The sequence below is a fragment of the Strigops habroptila genome, chromosome 4, assembly GCF_004027225.2.
Source record: "Strigops habroptila isolate Jane chromosome 4, bStrHab1.2.pri, whole genome shotgun sequence".
Lineage (NCBI taxonomy): Eukaryota > Metazoa > Chordata > Aves > Psittaciformes > Psittacidae > Strigops > Strigops habroptila.
Window position 1 is genome coordinate 33,332,936 of NC_046358.1, and position 15,049 is coordinate 33,347,984.

Consider the following 15,049-nt stretch of genomic DNA (forward strand, 5'->3'; position numbering starts at 1 on the left):
CTAGGAATTAGATTGATCAGAAATAGTCAAGTATCAGTTGAAAATGGCGTATACTCCACTGCACAAGATGAAAACAAAGCTCTAGTGTTGCTCTTCAGTTTGTGAAATTGGAAAAAAAATCAATTTATGTTTATATCCCTGCTGCATGAGAAGCAAACTTAAATGTTTAATATTATGTCCCTGCCCACAGCCAGAGGGTTAGAACTTGATTATCTTTAAGGTCCCTTCCAACCCAAAGCATTCCATGATTCTCCTCTTAATACTCTTTTCTCTTTTAAAGTATAGGAGATTTTTTTTCTCAGTGTTTTTCTCTGAAAAAATTACTAAAATTTTTATACTATAGATTTTTACACATATCTACATGGAGGGAATAGTAAGTTACTGCATTTAGATATTAGAATTTCAAAACAAGGTTTTAGATATTAGTGAAATGTTGCCAGTCATTGGAAGTTAAAATGTTTACCCAGCTGTGTTGGTAAATCTCATCTGTATGTCATCAGTTACCATGGGACAGTACAACAACAGGATTGTCCTACCAAGGAAGAAAATCAAAGCTGAACTACAGCTGAGAAAATTAGGAATAAGAGTTACTTTCTTCATAATTGCCTGCTTATAGTTTCTTTGGGCCCCTCACTACAAGAGAGATATGGAGTTGCTGGAGTTGGTCCAGAGAAGGGCAACAAAGCTGGTGAAGGGTCTGGAGCACAAGTCTTATGAGGAATGGCTGAGGGAACTGGGGTCGTTTAGCCTGGAGAAAGCTCAGGGGGGACCTTATAGCTCTCTACAGCTACCTGAAAGGAGGATGGAGCGAGGAAGTGGCTGATCTCTCCTCCCAGGTAACAAGTGATAGGAGAAGAGGTAACAGCCTCAAGTTGTTGAGGCATTAGGAGAGGTTTAGACTGGATATTAGGAAACATTTCTTCACTGAAAGGATGGTCAGTCATTGGAACAGGCTGCCCAGAAGTGGTAGAATCACCGTGTGTGGAAGTGTTAAAAAAACATGTACATGAGGCCCTTAGTGACATGGTTTAGTGGTGGACTTGGCAGTCCTGGGGTAACTGTTGAACTTGATGATCTTAAAGGTCTTTTCCAACCTGGTTGATTCTATGATTCTATGAGGTGGGGTGTTAAATACCTGCTAGTTGCATTATATTGTGGTTTCTAATATCTGTCTCATTACAAAGAAGGAACTTCTGTAAATTTGGGGGAAGTTCTCTGTCTTGCAATGAGACACACTGACCTCTGTGTATATGCTTGGTTGAAGTAAATGTTTTCTTAGAAGCAGTTTGGGTTTTAGTAATACATAGGGCCACTTAGAATTTAAAGCTTTCTTACAGCATTTTGCAAGGACTGAATCCCAGAGAGCTATAACTTTTTTGTGTGCTTTACTCTTCTGACAGTTTATTAAAATGACCAAAATGCTGAAAGATTCTTTTTTCTGAAATTGGTAGGGAAACTTAATTTCACGACCACCTTTCAGGTTCCTATGTAATCTGCTGTCCTTTGCTGTGAACATTGTAAATAAATTGTTTAGCTCTGATCTTCAAACAGCCCAATTAGGACATGCTCCAAAGAATTACTCATCTCAAGTAACAAGTGTCCTTGGCAAGAAAAGCTTCTGTTTCTCAGCTAACAGCCTCCTTTGGCTTGCCCAGTTACTTCAATTCAAATGAGTTGTAATAGCTGCTTCAAAAAACTTAATACCCTTAATCTTCAACCCTTCCTTAGCTGTTAGTTCTAAGATCACTTCTGTGTATTTTTGCATTAAGATATGCAGCTGCCTTTCAGATGTAGCCAAAAGGAAATTTGCTGATATGCATAAGTATGGTTGGTATGATAAACATCAAAAAAAGAAAAGCCTAGGATATTAAGGCAGAGAACGCTCTGAAGAAAGTGGCATTCAATTTCCTGTGTTGTCATTTATATATGCCATACCATAATTTTTATGTAGCTGCTATGTCCATAAACATATCAACATAATTTTCTAAAACAAGAAATGATGAATTATCTTTTCAAGCTTGCACTTGGTGAATGCAAACAAATTAAGTTTCAGTTTCCTTCTGTGTACTCCTGGAAGGTTTTATTCATCATCACAAAGGAAATGTTTCTCCATTCAATATATAATCGTTACAATTTTCTCCTGTATGCAGTGACAAACTGGAATGTTAAACTGTGTTTTCTGTTTAAAATGTCAGCTGTTCTGAAGACTTCACTTTAAGGGCATTTCTTACTCTATTTTGTTTTATATAATGCTGGTTTTGTTGGATTTTTTTTTTTTTCCCCTTTCCAGGTTATTTGAGTTTCCTAATCAAAACTGCTTTTTTCTCCAAAGCCATTGATCAGTTAGCTTGGGTAGATCTGTGCTACAGACAGAGTTGTGATTACAGCTCACACACACAAATCCAAAATAGTCATGAGTTAGTGGGTCACACTGCAGTTTCCCATTCAATGGAATCATTTGTTGTCACTGCAGACAAAAGGCTAGATTCTTGCTTCTGTTTCTCACTCCCATCTGTGCTACTTGCTCCTTCCCTTCTTTCATGTCTATTCCTCATTGGACCCCTCTATAACTATGTTCTACTCACTATTAGCCACATAGGACTATCTGGGTTTTTTTGCCATTGAACTTTGTTCTCAATGTAGTGAGCTAAATTGAACCTGTGGAGGTCCAGGTCCAGCATTTTTTTGCCAGGACAAAGTAAGCAAGAGTAATGCACAACCAGAGGTAGGGAGTAGAGACCTTTTAGCAAATGCCATCTGCAGATGTAGTCTATGATGTGATCAGACCACATCTGGTGGAACTGGAGCACATAGTGCTAGCACCACTTCAGCTGGGGGTGTACTAGCTTCTGTTGGGACAATAATTACACAGTCATTAGTACCCAAGCTAGCTTATTAAAGCTAACTCCTTTAAGTGAAGAACTTCACTGTAGTATAAGTATACTATTAGACTAGTAGGGTATAGGTTTCTCAGCCTCTTGTAAAATTTCAAGTGTTTATTCACTAGCATTGTAGGTAAAATTTTCTAAAATAAAATCTGTTCTCAAGGTTTATTTATAATAGAAATGGTTTTGCCTGTATTCGGCACTAGTTGTCAATGTTACTGCTCCATGAGTAATCAACACCTATATGCGTTATAACAGTTACGTTTCATAATAGAATCAAGTCATTATTGAAACGCTGGCATTTAAGGCCTTATAAGCATTGGTAATCTTCACAAAATGCTTAATGGCGGTAATTGAGCAAGGAAATTGTATCTGCATGTGCTTACAATTGAGTGATTCACAGGTCAACAATAGGTTGCTGAATGGAAAGGCAAAACTTAACAGATGTTTCCTCACATCCCCTGGTCTGGACCTTTATGTGGTGTATGAAAGGTCATATTTACCCTGTCACAGATGATGGAATTCTGTACAAACTGTGATTAAATATATTTAAAAAAAGAGTAGCTGCACCTTTTCAAAGAGAAGCATGAAATCATTGTGATAGTACCAAACCCAAGAATAACATATGGACTTTCTCTGAAGTGCTGTCATTTATTGTTACTGATACCTTTCATCTAGAAGAGATTCTGTTTCTCACATGCTGTTAAATTCATATTCATGTAAACCGGTAGGAGAAAAAGCAGCTACCCGTCAGACTATTTTAGAGGTGATATCAATATGGTTTCTAAAAACTATTTAATGACTGGATTTACAGCGTCTTCACCTAGCACGCTTTTGAAATAATGAAAATATCCTTTTAAACCTTTGCAGCGACAGAAATCATGAGTGGGATCAGACTTACATAAAACAAATGTGTGCTGACCCAAAAGATGTTATCTTTTTAAAAAAGTTGAAAAACCACACAACCCAAAGCGACCAGTAACTGCTGATCACTGTTGCAATTTACTGTTTTTCTCTCCTATACATTAAACTTGGTAGACCAGTGTCAAAGGGCTCTCTTTTAGCACAACGTGTATTCTATTTGGCCTTTTGTTCCATAACTCCAGCCAATTACTTATTTGTGTAACTTACTTGTTGCTAAACATGACCAACAGAGTAGATGGTTGCAAAAAGCTAGTGAAGTGGGTTGTTTCCCATCCACATCAATATTTTTATTTACTTGTGTTTTCTTTGAATTTTGTGAGTGTCAAAATAATTTCTAAATTCAGTGGATCTTAATGATCTCCTCAATTATCTTTACTGTTAGAGCTTTTAATCTTATATTTGCTCATAAGGGCATAGTTGTAACAGAAAAGAGACTTCTGCGATTATAGTCAATCCTTGCCAATCGAAGGATAATATAAAGAAAAAGTTGGAGTATTTGTATTTTGATAGATATTGTCAGTATCCAAGAGAAAAGCACTGCAACATCCTCTGAGTGTTTGTGTGTTAATGAGTTCTCTTTGGGATATGTATCTTTGATAATAAGTAAGGTCAACTTTGAAACTGCTTTCTCTGAAATTCAGATATTTTAATTACTACATTTAGTGGTACTAAGAATTTTGTTTGCCATGAAGAAAGTTCTCTTTGCACTTAAAAAAAAATTCTGTCTTTTTACCTGTGAGTAGAAGACATAGCCCAGAAGCTACAAAGACTAGAAGAATTTCACAGTTGTTATTGTTTGAGTTTTGGATTTTGTGTTGATTGGAAGTGTTGAAGTACAGTTACAGGACAATGTTCATTATATAAGAGGAGCACAAAGGAGTAACAGTGCTGTTTTTTCCTGCTATATTTTACCTGTTTGTCATCCTTAACTTGAGCATGTTACTGAGATATTGACACTTTAGCATTCTGGCTTGTTTCATCACTGGCATCTTTATTAAGATTGCTACGATGATTGTTGACAGATATAATTTTAAATAAGACACAAAGAATGTTACAAGATGGGAGTGGCTTGCAATTACTAGTTGGGGTTTTTTTTTTGTATTTATATTGTTTTGAGGATAGATTCAACCAATGACTGTATGACTTGTTTTTAATCATAGAATCATAGAATCATAGAATAGTAAGGGTTGGAAAGGACCTTAAGATCACCTAGTTCCAACCCCCCTGCCATGGGCAGGGACACCTCACACTAAACCATGTGGTCCAAGGCTCTGTCCAACCTGGCCTTGAACACCGCCAGGGATGGAGCATCCACAACCTCCCTGGGCAACCCATTCCAGTGCTTCACTACCCTCACTGTAAAGAACTTCTTCCTTATATCTAATCTAAACTTCTCCTGTTTAAGTTTGAACCCATTCCCCCTTGTTCTACCACTACAGTCCCTGATGAAGAGTCCCTCCCCAGCATCCTTATAGGCCCCCTTCAGATATTGGAAGGCTGCTATGAGGTCTCCATGCAGCCTTCTCTTCTCCAGGCTGAACAGCCCCAACTTTCTCAGCCTATCTTCATGTGGGAGGTGCTCCAGCCCTCTTATCATCCTCGTGGCCCTCCTCTGGACTTGCTCCAACAGCTCCATGTCCTTTTTATGTTGAGGACACCAGAACTGTATGCAGTACTCCAAGTGAGGTCTCACGAGAGCAGAGTAGAGGGGCAGGATCACCTCCTTCGACCTGCTGGTCACGCTTCTTTTGATGCAGCCCAGGATACGGTTGGCTTTCTGGGCTGCAAGCGGACACTGCCGGCTCATGTTAAGCTTCTCATCAACCAACACCCCCAAGTCCTTCTCCACAGGGCTGCTCTGAATCTCTTCTCCACCCAACCTGTAGCTGTGCGTGGGATTGCCCCGACCCAGGTGTAGGACCTTACACTTGGCTTGGTTAAACTTCATAAGGTTGGCATCGGCCCACCTCACAAGGGTGTCAGGGTCCCTCTGGATGGCATCCCTTCCCTCCAGCGTATCAACTGAACCACACAGCTTGGTGTCGTCGGCAAACTTGCTGAGGGCGCACTCAATCCCACTGTCCATGTCGCCAACAATGATGTTGAACAGGACCGGTCCCAACACCAATCCCCGAGGGACACCACTCGTTACAGTTTTCCAACTGGACATCGAGCCTTTTACCACAACTTTTTGCATGTGGCCATCGAGCCAGTTTTTTATCCACCGAGTGGTCCATCTATCAAATTGATGTCTCTCCAATTTAGAGACAAGGATGTCATGCGGGACAGTGTCGAATGCTTTGCACAAGTGCAGGTAGATGATGTCAACTGCTCTGCCCCGTCCATCAGTTCTGTGGCTCCGTCATAGAAGGCCACCAAATTGGTCAGGCAGGATTTCCCCTTAGTGAGGCCATGTTGGCTGTCAGCAACCACCTCGTTGTTTTTCATGTGCCTTAGCATGTTTTCCAGGAGAAACTGTTCCAAGATTTTGCCAGGCACAGAGGTGAGACTGACTGGTCTGTAGTTCCCCGGGTCCTCCACCTTCCCCTTCTTGAAAATGGGGGTTATATTACCCTTCTTCCAGTCATCAGGAACTTCGCCTGACTGCCAGGATTTTTCAAGTATGATCTTCACAGCAACCTTCTGGTTGCTGCAGAGTTATAGATGTAGTTTTTATAAGCAGATATTTAATTCATAATTAGAAAATGACAGCATCCTGAAAACTTGAAACTGTTTTCGAAACAACCAAGATATACATTAAAAATAGTTGAAAAAATATTTTTTTTGGCAACTGCGTTTTTGATATCTGGTGTGTCTCATTTCAATTTTCATGGCAGAAGCCATGCCTTTCAGATAAACTTTTGCTTTACTGGATCCATTTTCGATGTTTTTGTTCTGGGTTTTTTGTTTGGCATTTTTTGTTTGGTTTTGTTTTGTTTTTTTTTTTTCTTTTCATTGTACCATTCTTGATGTCTGTACATCTTGTTTTCAGACAAGAAAATTATTTTATTGTGAAATATATTAAAATAAAAAATTAGGAAACCAGTATGTAGAAGCAGAAAGAGAACTTTAGCTAGTAGTGGTTTTCTCAATCAGTAGAATCATTTAGTTTAGTAAGGATTTCGGAGAAGAAAAGCAATGATGGTGTCATCCTACAGCAGATGATGTAGATTAAAGTCCGTAGTGTAAGGACATTCTGTCACATAGGAGATTTAATACTTCCTGCCAAGGAAGAGTGGCTGCTTAGGATAAAGACAAGCTCATTGATTAATGAGGCTGCCAAAAACTGAAATACAGGTGATCTGACTTTATATGCTTTTACATCTCTCTAGGGAAGAGTTGAGCACATAACGTTTTGAAAACAGAAGGTTTTCTCTAGCTCTGCAGTTGTGGCTTGCCAATTTCTCAGAGCTTCTGTGAGTCGATAGCTATATACTGTTGTTCCAGCTGTGTTGATTTTGATGTACAATTTTGCTAGATTCTAGAGGAGCCCCTTGATTCTATTCTGGCTGGAATTCAGCTTGCATATTTGGGCACTATTTCAGAGAACAAATAATACCTGGGATACCACCTCTGAATTTATAATAGTGGCGGTTGTTTAGAGGAGACATTCATAGCTCTAGAAGTCAAATCTCCTTAAAGATATGCATTGCCATACATACAGTTCCTCTGCCAGATATGAAGATGTATTTGGCGCTTCTCGTAAAGATGGGTTGGTATACATCATAACTGACTCAAGAGCCACAGTAAGGTGTCTGGATACGATCCACTGCATCTGGAGAGGAGAGCCTCTCTTTGAATAGAATGGCACACATAGTTGTTCTGTTCCTTTGCTGTAGATTCATCTAGCCCTTTCACCTCTTCCTCATTCTTTCCGCCTTATTTCTCTTCTTATAGACATCCTTCTCATTAAACCTTGTTGTTACTTGAACTTTGGTTTTTGTTTTTGGTTTGGCTTTTTTTTTTTTCCATGACATGCCATGAAATATGCAGCTTGACATAAAAGGAGAAAGAATTTGATTTTTTTTTTTTTTTTTTTTTCAATACAGTCTATTTTATTAAACTTGAAATGTCTTCCTGGCCTCTGTTACTTGACTGTCAGCCATAGTCTGCTCACTTCAGGAAGGGGATTGTTCTGCGGTTCTTATTACAGAGCCCTGCTCTCCAAACTTTAATTACATGCCTCATCAGTAAAATTTTTTGAACACAGACCCCTTACTATATGGCTACTTATTGATAATACATATATAATAAATATACATGTACATGGATAATAAATATACACATATTTGGGAGTGCCACCCCACTTAGCTAGAAGACCATTATTCTGTGCCTTGATTACATTTTCATAATGGAACCATTTTTTATTCAGAATAAGATGCTTTCATTTTCACTTCAAGGTTAGACTTCTGATATGTCCATGCCACCAAGTGTTTTTACTGAAACTTACTGGAGCTTACTAAAGCATCTAGGAAGAGATGCTTCCTCTGGAAAGTTGTTCTACAGTCATTATTTAATTAGAATCCCTGAAGTCCCCCAGGACCTGCTTGGAATCCTCTGCAGCATGTCTGCTGATACACAAGAGTCATTCAAAGGAAAACAATGGATTGATTACTTATAGCTGTTCTTCAAGATGCATTAACTGTGTGTCTTTTCACAACCCTCTCTTACTTCTCCTACAGTAGCTTTCAATTAAGAATTAGCATGGTCCAAAATAAGTATGATAGACATAGTTTAACATCTCTCTCCCAGCTACTAAGTTAGGCAATTGCTAAGACAGAATGGAATTTTGTGCTCTTACCACCTTTTGCATTCATAAGGATATCTTTTATGGGGATTTCGGTACACTTTTAGCCTCACATCAGCTGTATGAAGTTAGGGAAATATTTTATTTAGCCATTTTTAAATGAAGCACAGAAAATTTACCAGGAAGATACTAACGTGTGGCAGAGCCAGGAATAGAACTAATAAAAAGTCTTATGCAAGCATTAAAAATTGATAAATAAATTCTCATTCTTTTGATAAAGGCCTCTTAAAAATGTGTAATCAGCACATTGCAATCTATAATTTTTTTGTCTGGTGATCTTCTATAGTTTTCTGAAAGTACTTAATCTCATATTCAGACAAACTGTTCCAATGCAAGCGTATTTGCACTGTAGAAGGGGTTATAGCAACTCAGCATAGTACTTCATATACTTAAACTGAGTATGTGAAATGTATGTTCATCCACTCTTATACTTTTGAATTTGATGTGCAGCAGACACTGTAATAGTTCAGGTGATGGTAGGGAGAGAGGGGTTATAGAGCTGTTGAGGAGAATTCAGAACAGCTGCTTGGGACAAATGAAAAAATAGGTTTTCTAAATGAAGTGGGGGAGATGGGATAGTTCATCTTTGAGTATCTGCATCAAATGAAAATCAATGTGAGAAATTACTGAAGGAAGTAAATTAGAAGCAAGAGTTATGCATGTAAAGAAGTCTTTGACAGTCCAGATATGTTTAAAACAAAAGGCATTTTTACACAGTGCATGTTTTAATTGTAGAAACTCATTGTTGCAAAATGTTCTGGCATCCAAAACAAAAAAAAGGTTCAATGAAAAAATAGTCGAGTTCATGGAGGCCAGATGGATCATGGATGGTTCAGATGCAGTCCTTTTTCTTAGGAATTCTCTCAGCTGCTTATTGCTGGAAACTGCCATTAAAGTAAATTATATTATCTCTTTTTTTTCCCTCTTGTCTTAATATCCGCTTGTGCTTACTGTCTGAAGTCGGATGTAGTCTGCGTGACTTTAGGCCTGACTCAGTAAGTTACCACTAATTCCTTAAAGTCTTGTAAATCTCATGAGCATGAGTACTTGAATAGAAAATTTTCTGAGAATCCTAAGTTGCATTTCTCTGTTGTCCCTCACCACCTCAAATTATTACATTTCCCTTCTGATTGTTACCCTTTTCTTTTCCCAAAAGCCATTAGCTTCTTTGCAAATAAGGAAATATAGACCAGACCAGCACTGGAGATATGAAGGTTTAAAAGTTGTGCTACAGAATATCAAACCTGCCTAAGCCTCAGAGAATAGAAAGAAAACACAGTATGTTCTGTTTCCTGCATAGTGGTAAGTCTGTTAGGGAATCTGAAGAGTGGACTGCTGTTTCCTTCTCTTGGCTTCAGATGCCTTTTTTCTGTTCTCTGTTATGATTGTGGGTGCAGCTTCAGGTTAACGCAAACAAATGCACTGCTATAGTTTTAAGAATCTGCTTTGAAATTCCACAGCAAAAATGAAAGCGTATACCGAAAAGGTATTAAAAGAATGAGCTGATTAAAAAAAACTTCAAAGTTTTGTATATACTTGTGTGAAGTATATTATTTTGAAATATTTACTGTGTTACTTACTAAAGACTACAGTAACTGATAAATTGCTAGAATTTATAAAGGCAAAGAATATGGCAAAATGGAATCCCTTTTTTAAAATCGTATTCCTTTGAGTTTGGAGGTCTTTTTACATATGGATGAGAAAACTATTGATTTAGAAACAGAACAGCTGTTTCATTCTTGGTGGTGATGAGCAGTGCAGTGATGGTAACTGAATGACAGTCTTTAAATATAGTGGAATGTGTTCAATGTTAATATAACAGTTTGCTAACAGAATAGAAAGCTCTAATCAGTATTAAAAATCACTTGAGACTTTGTTTAGCAGAAGCTACAAAGAAAAAAAAAATGCAGTGGCCATTGAGTTTTGCTGTGAAAATGACTAAATGAAAGCTATAAACCATCTGAATACAATTCCCAAAAAAGTAATAGCTTTTGAGATTTCTCCTTGCTGTATCTTCACTCACTAAACTTATGAATGCTAATAATGAAACTAGCAGGTTAGAAATATTCTATATCGTAGAGATACTTGATGTATTCAAATCAAACTGTCGCTTTTGGCTTCAGATATTTTAAATCTTGTTTGGGATTACAAGCATTCTGAAATGCTCATAATTTATGGGCCATGTTCTACACTAGCAAAAATTAAGGTTCTAACAAATACGTATTTCTGTAGAGCTCTTTTAAGGTAATAACATGTTTATGTAGAAATTCTCTTAATGGCTTACGTGCATGGCAAGTACTGTTTCAATTAGGGTAGTTTGAAGCAAGTCCTGGTACTGGTTTACCTCTCAGTTGTTTTAGTTCCAGGGTTATTTGTGACGTCTGGCCTGACTGTAGGAAGGTCCAGCCTCATTTAAACATCTTGTACTGAGTGTTTCTGGACCGTGACCGTTGTCATGGTACAGTGAGTCCATTCATGAGAATCATACTATCAGTGGTATGGGCCGAAACTGCAGTTGTTCTGTCTCTACTAGCCATGAATATTCTGAAACATCTTGCTTAAACTGGTTCAGTTAGAAATAGGTTAATTCACTCCCAAAAATAAGGCATTCATGTCAGATTCATTGTGTGAAGGGAAAAACCTATAAGTGGTATAATATGATTAAACTTTGCTCTGTAGGCATGTGCAAGATAAGTAATTCCTAGCTGAGATAAACTGGCTTATTCAGCTGCTTGAAAATTCCTTCAGACTTAATGGAAACCTGCTTGGCTGCCGTGTGCGTTTAAAGGAATGCTGCAGTATCTGTTCAGCAGCTTTGTGGGAAACATATCCAAGTGATGATTGAACACCATGGGATGTGCATTTGAAGTGAGAATGGTGGAAAGACTTGAAATAAATATATTGCAAATTTGGACTCACTCAGGGAGGTCCATGTCCCTCTTGTCTTGAGGGCCCGAGAGCTGAACACAGTACTGCAGGTTGGGCTCTCATGAGAGGGGAGTAAAGGGAGGATAGAGCTTCTCATTAGTAAACACCCCGAAGTCCTTCTCCTCAGGGCTGCTCTCAGTCCAGTCTCCACCCAGCCTGTAGTTGTGCTTGGGATTGCCCCAATCCAGGTGTAGAATCTTGCACTTGGCCTTGTTGAACTTCATGAGGTTTGCATAGGCCCACCTCTCAAGCCTGTCCACGTCCCTCTGGATGGCATCCCGTTCCTTCAGCGTGTCAACCGCACCACGCAGCTTGGAGTCGGCAAGTTTGCTGAGGGTGCACTCAGTCTCACTGGCCATGTCACTGTCAAATATGTTAAACAACAGTGGTCCCAACACTGACCCCTGAGGGACACCACTTGTCACTGATCTCCATTTGGACCTTGAGCAATGGAGTGTGACCATCTTCATCTCCAGGTTAATATTTGTGCTATTTTGCAACATACTGTGTTGTTTCAGTGTCAGGTGAACTGCAAAAGATAATGGCTGTTATGGAATGTTTTAAATCATAACCTGCGTATTTCCTGAAAGTTTGATCACATAAATTTAAGCCACTGCAAGGACACTTGGTGCTCATTGATGAGTAGCTAAATGAGAGATAAACCCTAGATGATTTGGAGTTTAACCACTGTAAATAAATAATTTTTGTAAAACTACACAAAAGCAAATCCCTAATTCTGCAGACACTATCCTGAACTTGCTGTTGGTTTTGAATGGTATTAAAAAACTGAAACATTTGATTTTTTAATAGTTTTAGCTTACCGTTTGCAATAGGATTGCGAGCTTTTTATTGAGCTAAAAATAAAAAAAGCAAATATTTTGATGAATATCTCTATTTCTAAAAGTCATTTCTCTTGTTGTCTTTCTCCATGTATTATTCATCTTTTGGGAAGAACCATCAATGCCTGAAGGTGATTTTGTAATGCTTTTTCATTAATGCTGTTTTTTCTAGGCAATTTATTCACTGATGTGTTCTGCACCCTGTGAGAATAATGATACATTACTTTGGGAAAAAACCCCACCAAAACCAAAAAAGAACCCTATGGTTACATTAGGCCTTGAAAGATGATCATAGCAGGATTGTTCACAAATGTAGAAACTCATGCCACTGTACAACTTAGGTTAGGAAAGAAAGTTACAATTAGAAAAACTCAGAGGCTGTTCACAGGATTAACAAAAGGAGCCTCCATCAGGGCTAGTGACCAGCTTTGCTATATTACAGACACAATGCATTCTCTATCTTAAATTTATTGTAATATTATTTTCTGGCACTGAATATATAAAACATGTTTGCACAAGAACTTAAATGTGGAAAGTGTTTTACAAATTAAGAAATCTGGAGAGGGACTTTTTACAAGGGCATGTGACAGAACAAGGGGAAATGGCTTTAAGCCGAAAGAGGGGAGATTTGGATTAGATATTTGGAAAAAATTCTTCACCATGAGGGTAGTGAGACACTGGCACAGGTTGCCCAGAGAAGCTGTGGCTGCCCCAAGGCCAGGTTGGATGGGACCTTGAGCGACTTGGTCTAGTGGAAGGTGTCCCTGCTCATGACAGGAGGGTTGGAACTAGATGATCTTTAAAGGTCCCTTGCAACCCTAACCATTCTATGATTCTATGATCTTTTCAGATCAAATAAGTAAAGATATTCTGTCATTATAAGTAGCACTGTTTAGCAGAATTATACAATATGCTGTATTTTTATGAGACTTTTTATATAGCTGTTTAATATGTACTGCTTGAATTTTTTTTTTTTCTTTAGCTTTGGAGAAAACTTGCTATTATTTTAGATGGAGTACTAAATGGAATCATCAGTTTAAATGCAGAACTTGGTTCTTAAACATGTAGTCATAAAGGGTGAGATATATATTGTCAGTTAAAAACAACACTTCAATACCTACCTGACGTGGTAGATACTCGTGGGGACAGAGTTTTATGAATGTCCTGCAGGACAGCCAATTTAGGCAGTGGTACAATAAAGTAAATGGATTCTAGATATCCCTAGTTTCAGATACAGAACTTTCAAACCCAGAGGCTGTTACCGGAAATTAGCTCTGTTTAGCTTAGATTTATAAAAGAGCTTTGAAAAGAACCTTATAGGAACATTCCTTTCACTTAGAACAATTGTGTCTGTACAACAGTCTCAGATATGGCATTAGAATGAAAATAAAGCAAAGTGAGGTATAAGAATCTTTTTTTGATCAGATGGAACATGTGGAAAAATCTTTCGTTTGTCTTCCCTTTCTCATAGATTTATTCCTCCCTCTTAATTTTTTTTTTAACAGGTAGTATTACGATACAATTTTTTATCAACTCAGTTACAATATGGAAATATACCCAAAGAACAGATACAGGGCAGCCACTTTCCAAACCCATATTCTTGCACTAAGTAATGTTGATTGCTATAGTAACTGATTTAGCTATAAATTGTTGATTTAGATATAGTAATTTATATGGTAGTAAGTCACTGCACTGGAAAGCATACCAAAGTATAATCCAGAAAAACATAGATGTGCCAAAATAAAGTGAAGAAATGGTCATTTTATTAATTTTAAGAAAGGATTTGAAAAAACTGTTTAGAAGCTAGGAAGAAGGAACAGCAAGTCAATCTCTATACTTGTGAAAGAAATAACTAAGATTTTGTATGTGTTTGTGTACATCACGTTTAAAGGACTGGTGCCTGAAAATAAGTCTCAAATAAGCTGCATGCAGACACAAATGGATAATGAGCTATGAGAAAAGAGGTAATGAGTTAGAGTGCTCACAAGGAGGCTTCATAATGAGAGAAGGAAGAAAGAAAAATAAAAGATTCGAGAAATAAAGAAAAGAAGGCAAATTGATGTTGGTAGAATAGTTTAGTTATTTCCTATTGTAAATCATTGAAGCTAATCTGTAATAACTGAATAAACAAACTGTAATAACTAAATAAACTGTAATAACTAATATAAATAATAAAACCTGTAATAAGTAATATAAACTGTAATAACTAAATGAACTGTAATAACTATGCATTTATCAATAATCTTTATTTTTTAAGTATACACAGGTACTTTGAGTTAGCTGTTCTGTACTTGGATGCTGAGGGAATTCACAGTCAGAATTCAGTCCTATGAGGTTGTCAAAGCTATTTCATAATGTCAGAACTCTCCTAATTGCTAGCAAACTGGAGCATATCTTGATTCAAAGTCAGTCTCTGACTTAGTTAAGGCAGTGCTCTTCTCATGCAAAACTCACAAGTGAACTTCTGGTAGTTAAAATAGTCATAAGCTTGCAGCATGGTTTTTGGTTTTTCTGCTCTCTATGAGGTTATAACTTTAAAGTTTCCCAGAATTCTAAATCTGATGCACTTGATCAAAACATAATTTTAACCATAAAAATATGTGAGTGAAATAAAATAGAAAAACAACTCATGACATATCCCACAGAACTCAAACTTCTAACATGTA

At 37.6% G+C, this 15,049-nt stretch overlaps 1 protein-coding gene across 1 annotated transcript in view; it reads left to right on the forward strand.

The window, feature by feature from the left end:
- CEP128 (centrosomal protein 128) overlaps window positions 1-15,049 on the forward strand; it is a 117,581-nt gene that overhangs the window by 70,298 nt on the left and 32,234 nt on the right. The gene's annotated exons all lie outside the window — the stretch shown is intronic.